The sequence below is a fragment of the Halichoerus grypus genome, chromosome X, assembly GCF_964656455.1.
Source record: "Halichoerus grypus chromosome X, mHalGry1.hap1.1, whole genome shotgun sequence".
NCBI classification, from domain to species: domain Eukaryota; kingdom Metazoa; phylum Chordata; class Mammalia; order Carnivora; family Phocidae; genus Halichoerus; species Halichoerus grypus.
This window is the reverse complement of record NC_135727.1, coordinates 75,470,003-75,477,991: the sequence shown is the minus strand read 5'-3', so window position 1 is coordinate 75,477,991 and position 7,989 is coordinate 75,470,003. Positions and strand designations below refer to the sequence as shown.

General features: G+C 37.5%; 1 pseudogene; it reads right to left on the bottom strand.

The window, feature by feature from the left end:
* Positions 1-4,408: 4,408 nt before the first annotated feature.
* Positions 4,409-5,992, bottom strand: LOC118522841 (histone-binding protein RBBP4 pseudogene; annotated as a pseudogene).
* Positions 5,993-7,989: the final 1,997 nt, after the last annotated feature.

The window sequence follows — 7,989 nt, the reverse complement described above, 5'->3', positions numbered from 1 at the left end:
TCTTGGCAGCTTTGTCAAAAATCAATGACCATATATATGGGTTTATTTCTGGACTCTTAATTGTATTTCACTGATCTATATGTTTGTCCTTATACCAGTACCACATTATTTTGGTAACTGCAGCTTTTGTTTTTAAGATTTTATTTATTTATTTGAGATAGAGAGAGCAAGAGAGAGTGAGAAAGAGAGCATGGGTTGGGGAACAGAGGGAGAGGGAGAAGCAAGCTCCCCTCTGAGCAGGGAGCCAGATGTGGGATCATGACCTGAGCCGAAGGCAAATGCTTAACTGATTGAGCCACCCAGGTGCCCTGGTAACTGCAGCTTTGTAAGTAAGTTTTGAAATCACTAAGTGTGTTTCCTCCAATTTTGTTTTCCTTCTATAAGATCTTTTTTTAATTGGGAATCCCCTGCAATTCCATATGACTCCATGTTAATCCTTCTTTTTCCAGCTTTCGTGAGGTATAATTGACAAATAAAATTGTAATATATTTAAAGTGAACAACATAATGATTTGATATGTGTATACATTGTGAAAGCATTCCCACACTCAGGTTAATTAGCATATCCATCACCTCATGTTTACCATTTTTTGTGAGAACACAAGTTCTACTCTCTTAGCAAATTTCAATCATACAGTACAGTATTATCAACTATAGTCACCATGTTATACATTACATCCTCAAACTTTATTCATCTTGTAACTGAATGGTGGTATCCTTTTACCAAATTCTTCCTATTTCCCCCAGTTCATAGCCCTTGGCAACCATCATTTTACTTTCTTTTTCTGTGAGTTCAACATTTTTTTTTTAAGATTCCACATATAAGTCATACTATACAGTATCTCTCTTTCTCTGTCAACTTATTTTGCTTAGTATAATGTCCTCAAGGTTTATCCATTTTTTACAAATAGCAGGATTACCTTCTTTTAAGGGTGAATAATATTCCTCTATCTATCTATCTATCATCTATCTATCTATCTATCTATCTATCTATCTATCTATCTATCATCTATCTAACATTTCTTTATCTATTCATCTGTCAACAGACATTTAGATTATTTCCACACCTTGACTATTGTGAATAATGCTGCAACGAATATGCAAGTACAGATATCTCTTTGAGATCATAATTTTATTTCCTTTCAATACATATCCAGAATTGGGATTGATGATTCATAAGATGGTTCCAGGTTTAATTCCTTGAGAAATCTCTATACTGTTTTCCATACTGACTGTACCAGTTTACATTCCCACCAACAGCATACAAAGGTCTGTTTTTCTCCCTATCTTTGCCAGTATCTGTTATTTCCTGTCTTTTTGATAATAGACATTCTATCATGTGTGAGGTATTATCTCATTGTGGTTTTGATTTGCATTTCCCTAATGATTAGTGATGTTGAAAAGCTTTTCATATACCTTTTGGCCATTTTTATGTCTTTTTTTTTTTTTAATTTTTATTTATTTGACAGAGAGAGAGACAGCAAGAGAGGGAACACAAGCAGAGGGAGAGGGAGAGGGAGAAGCAGGCTTCCCGCGGAGCAGGGAGCCCAATGTGGGGCTCGATCCCAGGACCCTGGGATCATCACCTGAGCCGAAGGCAGATACTTAACGACTGAGCCACCCAGGCGCCCCATTTTATGTCTTTTTTGGAAAAAAAAAAAAGTCTATTGAAGTCCCTTGCTTGTTTTTAGTGAGTTATTTGTTTTTTGACTGAGTTGTATGAGTTGTTTCTATATTATGGTTGTTAATCCCTTTTCATCAGATATGTGGATTGAAAATATGTTCTCCCTTTCCATAGGTTGCCTTTTCATTTTATTGATAGTTATTATTATTATTATTATTTATTGCTGTGCAGAAGCTTTTTAGTTTGATGTAGTCCTACTTGATTATTTTTACTTTTGTTGCCTTTGTATTAGGTGTCAAATTAAAAAAAAAAAAAAAGATCATGGCCAAGACCAATGTCAAGGAGCTTACCCCCTGTTTTCTTCTAGGAGTTTTACATTTTTAGGTATTATGTTAAAATCTTTAATCCATTTTGAGTTGATTTTTTTTTAAAGATTTTATTTATTTATTTGAGAGAGAGAGAATGAGAGACAGAGAGCATGAGAGGGAGGAGGGTCAGAGGGAGAAGCAGACTCCCTGCCGAGCAGGGAGCCCGATGCGGGACTCGATCCCGGGACTCCAGGATCATGACCTGAGCCGAAGGCAGTCGCTTAACCAACTGAGCCACCCAGGCACCCCTTGAGTTGATTTTTGTACAGAGGATAAGTGTCCAGTTTTTCTAACACTATTTATTGAACAGACTCTCATTTCCCCATTGCATATTTTTGGATCTTTTCATAAATTAATTGATCATATAAACATGGGTTTATTTTGGGACTCTTTATTCTTTCCCATTAATCTGTGTCTGTTTTTATGCCAGTACCATACTGTTTTGATTACTATAGTCTTGTAATATAGTTTGAAAGCAGAAATTGTGATGCTTCCAGCTTTGTTCTTTCTCAAGATTGTTCTGGCTATTCAGGGTCTTCTGTAGTTCTGTATGAATTCTAGGGTTGCTTTTTTTTATTTTTTTGTGAAAAAAAAATGCTATTAGAATGTTGATAGGGACTATGGAAAGAGCCAAGATGTCCATCAACAGATGAATGGATAAAGAAGATGTGTATGTATATACAATGGAATATTATGCAGCCATCAATAAAACCGAAATCTTGCCCTTTGCAATGACGTGGATGGAACTAGAGGGTATTATGCTAAGTCAAATAAGTCAATCAGAGAAAGACATGTATCATATGATCTCACCGATATGAGGAATTCTTAATCTCAGGAAACAAACTGAGGATTGCTGGAGTGGTGGGGGGTGGGAGGGATGGGATGACTGGTGGTAGACATTGGGGAGGGTATGTGCTGTGGTGAGCACTGTGAATGGTGTAAGACTGATGAATCACAGATCTGTACCTCTGAAACAAATAACACATTATATGTTGAAAAAAAAAGAGAAGAAGATAGTAGGAAGGGAAAAATGAAGGGGGGGAATCAAAGGGGGAGACGAACCATGAGAGACTATGGACTCTGAGAAATAAACTGAGGGTTCTAGAGGGGAGGGGGTTGGGGGGATAGGTTAGCCTGGTGATGGATATTAAAGAGGGCATGTATTGAATGGAGCACTGGGTGATATATACAAACAATGAATCATGGAACACTACGTCAAAAACTAATGATGTAATGTATGGTGATTAACATAACATAATAAAAGAAAAAAAGAAAAAAATCACTTAAAAAAAAGAAGATAGTAGGAGCAAAAAATGAAGGGGAGGTATTCGGAGGGGGAGATGAACCATGAGAGACTATGGACTCTGAGAAACAAACTGAGGGTTCTAGAGGGGAGGGGGTTGGGGGGATGGGTTAGCCTGGTGATGGGTATTAAAGAGGGCATGTATTGAATGGAGCACTGGGTGTTATATGCAAACAATGAATCATGGAACACTACATCAAAAACTAATGATGTAATGTATGGTGATTAACATAACATAATAAAAGAAAATTTAAAAATATATAAAAAAGAATGTTGATAGGGATTGCACTGAATATACAGATCACTCTGTGTAGTATGGACATTTTACAATATTCTTCTGATCTATGAACACAGAATATCTTCACATTAATTTGTCTCTTCCTCAATTTCTTTTATGAATGTTATATATTTTTCAGTTCATGGATCTGTCATCCCCTTCATTAAATTTACTCCTAAATATACTATTTTTTGGTGTTATTATCAATGCCATTGTTTTCTTTTCTTTTTTTTCTATGTAGAAAAGCAATTTATTCCATTATAAGCACTTACACAGTTAGTCATGGAGAGTAACAGACCTGCTGGTGAAACAGGTCACCCAAAATTGAGATGGTACCAAAATAGTGGTCAAAGACTAACTCCTAAAAAAAAAAAAAGCAACTTTTATCCAGGATTAATTTAATTTTAAAGCAAATACAAGCTATCAATTCGCTCTTCTCAACTCAACTGGACAGTCTACCTGTGGTATAACTGTCAGGTAAAAACATACATCTTTACAACTTGGTGGTCCCAAGTTTTTTAAAAAACCATTTCACAGAAAGGAAAGAAGAAAACAGCTCAAGAAATACACTAACAAGCAAAAATATATGGGGGAAAGAGGAACACATAGTTTTGACTTAACTGAAGAAACTGAGAGGATACTGGTCTACATAGGAAAATGTGTATCCTGGAAAGTCAGGTGTGAAAATTTTAGAATAGGAATTTATATGACTTGAATCTCCCCCATTTCCTGAATAAAAATGACATCTTGTGGTATTTATACTTCATGGCTCAGACACTTACCTCACTTGGCTCTACTCTTTCCTTACTTTAGCCTTTATTTAAAGGAGTTTGAAAAACTTGGGGATATAGCCTAAGAAGAAAAATAACCACACATAATATTCCCCTTTCTGTGGCTACTTTAGACCTTTGTGACTAGAAAATTCCTAAAGAAAATTTAAATATAAGTCTGTGACTTTACTGAATCAAGTCCCCCAGTTAATATTTAGAAAACACCCTCTGTTTGGGCTAATAATATTGTTGATGGTACCTATCATAGAGGGATAGCCAAACAAAATCTGTGTCTCAAAACCAGTGTTAAATCAGTCTCAGGGTTGAGAGGGAAAAAAAGGGGAGTCTAAAATCACAAGAAGTGCAGACATATCTAGGACGCTTGTCCTTCTGGATCCATGCTTCCTTCAGGATCTTCATCATTATAAATGTTCTCTGCCATTTACCACACTTGCATGATATTGTCTTCTGATACAGAACAAATCACCCAAGGTTCATTGGGATTCCAGGAGAGATCAGATATCTTGGCAGTGTGACCACCATGAATAAACAACAATTCTGGTGGCCCATCTTCTGCATCTTCCGGGGATTGTTCCTCTCCAATTTTACTTAAATCCCAGACATTCAGTCTGTGATCAGTGCCACTGGAAGCCAAAATAGTCTCATTGTGAGGCGACCACTGAACCTGGAATATTTCATCCTTATGTGATTCAAAGGAATGCAACTTAAGTTTCAGATTTCTCAGATCCCACAAGGCAACAATCTTGTCGGCTGATCCTGTGACCAGAATGAACTCACTATAAGGATTGAAAGATAGGCTGTTCACTTCAGCAGTGTAAGCATCAACTGAGTGGCTTGGTTTGGAACTATTGTTTGAATGAGTATCCCAGATCATAAGTTTCTGATCATCAGCAACTGACCCAAACAGAGACTCATGGAGCAGATGCCAAGAAACATCTTCTACTACTGCTGTATGTCCTGTAAAGATGGTCTTCGCATCCACCACTTTTCCATCCTTTGGGACAACACTGATGTCCCAGAGGCAGATGGTATGGTCGTCTGAAACACTGAGTAAGTGCCCACTGAGATTTGGGTTCCAAGAAAGTCCATAGCCTCCCTTCTGATGTCCATGCAGACGCAAGTCTGGGTTGCACTCTCCAGAAGGGTCCGGTTTGGAAGGATGTTTTGTATAGTAAAAAACAAGAGCATCACTGGATGGAGTCTTTCTTGCAATGATGCAAGGGTTCTGGGGCATATAATGCACCCGGTTTACTTCTCCTTCATGGTTGATCTTGATTTCTGTTTCAATTTTTTCACTAACTGAGCCAAAACCTCCAAATTCTCCTTTCTCACTGTCGTAGCGTGAAGCATCAAACTGAGCATCATCGTTAGGGAGCTGCACACTGGCTATCACAAGATGGTTTTGTTCATCTGACGTGTGTGTTCCCAAGACAAGTCGATGAATGGCGAAGTCTTTCCCTTCTGGTCTGGTTACATCTGGAAGCCACTGTGCAGTTAGGCTAGGCCATTCCAGAGCATAGGTCATCACCAAATCATAAAGAAAAAGGGTGTTCTTTTTCCATATTTTATACTCTTCACTGATCACACATTCTTCTACTGCATCATCAAAGGCTGTGTCTTTGTCGGCCATGGAGGGCAGGCAAGCCGGGGGGATCCCGGGGTAGAGCGTTGTGGGAGGAGCCTGCCATTGTTTTCTTAATTTCCCTTTACCATAGTTCATTGTTAATGTATACAAACAAAACTGATTTTTTTTAGTTTTCATTTAAATTCCAGTTAGTTAACATCCAGTGTAATATACTTCCAGGTGTACAATTTAGTGATTCAGCACTTACATACAGCATTGGGTGCTCATCACAGCAAGTGCCGTCCTTAATCCCCATCACTTATTTAACCCATCCCCTGACCACTTCCCCTCTGGTAACCATCAGTTTGTTCACTATACTTAAGAGTCTGTTCCTTGGTTTGCCTCTCTTCCCCCCCACCATAATTGTTTGCTTTGTTTCCTAAATTCCACATATGACTGAAATCATATGGTATTAGTCTTGCTTTGAATGACTTATTTCACTTAGCATAATACTCTCTAGCTCTATTCATGTTGTTGCAAATGGCAAGATTTCATTCTTTTTTATGGCTGAATAATATTCCATTTGTGTGTGTGTGTGTGTGTGTGTGTGTGTATGTGTGTGTGTGTGTGTGTATACACATACCACATCTTCATTCATCAGTCTATGGGCATTTGGGCTCTTTACATAATTTAGCTATTGTTGATAATGCTACTATAAACATAGGGGTGCACATATCCCTTCAAATTAGTATTTTTGTATCCTTTGGGTAAACATCTAGTAGTGCAATTGGTGAATCATAGGGTAATTCTAAATTTAACTTTTTGAGAAACCACCATACTGTTTTACAGAGTGGCTGCACAAATTTGCATTCCCACCAACAGTGCAAGAGGGTTCCCCTTTCTCCACATCCTTGTCAATACTTGTTGTTTCCTGTGTTAATTTTAGCCATTCTGACTGGTGTGAGATGGTATCTCATTGTGGTTTTGATTTGTATTTCCCTGATGATGAGTGATGTTGAGCATCTTTTCATGTGTCTGTTGACCATCTCTCTGTCTTTGGAAAAATGTCTATTCATGTTTTCTGCCCATTTTTTAATTGGATTATTTGTTTTTTGGGTGTTGAGTTTGATAAGTTCTTTGTAGATTTTGGATACTAATCCTTTATCAGATATGTCATTTGCAAACATCTCCCACTCTGAAGATTGCCTTTTAGTTTTGTTGATTGTTTTCTTGGCTGTACAGAAATGTTTATTTTGATGAAGTCCCAATAGTTGATTTTTCATTTTATTTTCCTTGCCTCAGGAGACTTATCCAGTAAGAAGTCGTTATGGCCAATGTCAAAAAGGTTACTGCATGGATTCTTCTCTAGCATTTTGATGGTTTCCTGTCCCACATTTAAGTCTTTAATCCATATTGAATTTATTTTTGTGTATGGTGTAAGAAAGTGGTCCAGTTTCTTTCTTCTTCATGTTGTTGTCCAGTATTCCCAACACCATTTATTGAATTATGGTACCTCCAGCTTTGATTTTCTTTTTCAAGGTTGATTTGGCTATTTGAGATCTTTTGTGGTTCCATACAAATTTTAGGATTGTTTGTTCTAGCTCTGAGAAAAAATGCTGTTGGTATTTTGATAGCGATTGCATTAAACAGACAATTACAATTCATTTTTATGTATTGATTTTGTAGCCTGCAATTTCACTGAATTCATTTATTTGTTCCAACAGTTTTTGGGTGAAACTCTTAGGGTTTCTTTTTTTTTGTAAGATTGATTTATTTATTTGAGAGAAAGAGAGAAAAAGAGAGAGTTCAGGGGGGATGGGCAGAGGGAGAGGGAGAGAGAGTCCCAAGCAGACTCCACGCTAAGCATGAAGCCTGATACGGGGCTCGATCTCATGACTGTGAGGTCACAACCTGAGCTGAAACCAAGAGTCAGTCACTTAATTGACTGAGCCACCCAGGCACCTCAACTCTTAGGGTTTCTATATTTAATATTATGTCATCTGCAAACAGAGATATTTTACTTTTTCTTTTCCAGTTTGGATGTCTTTTATAACCTTTTCTTA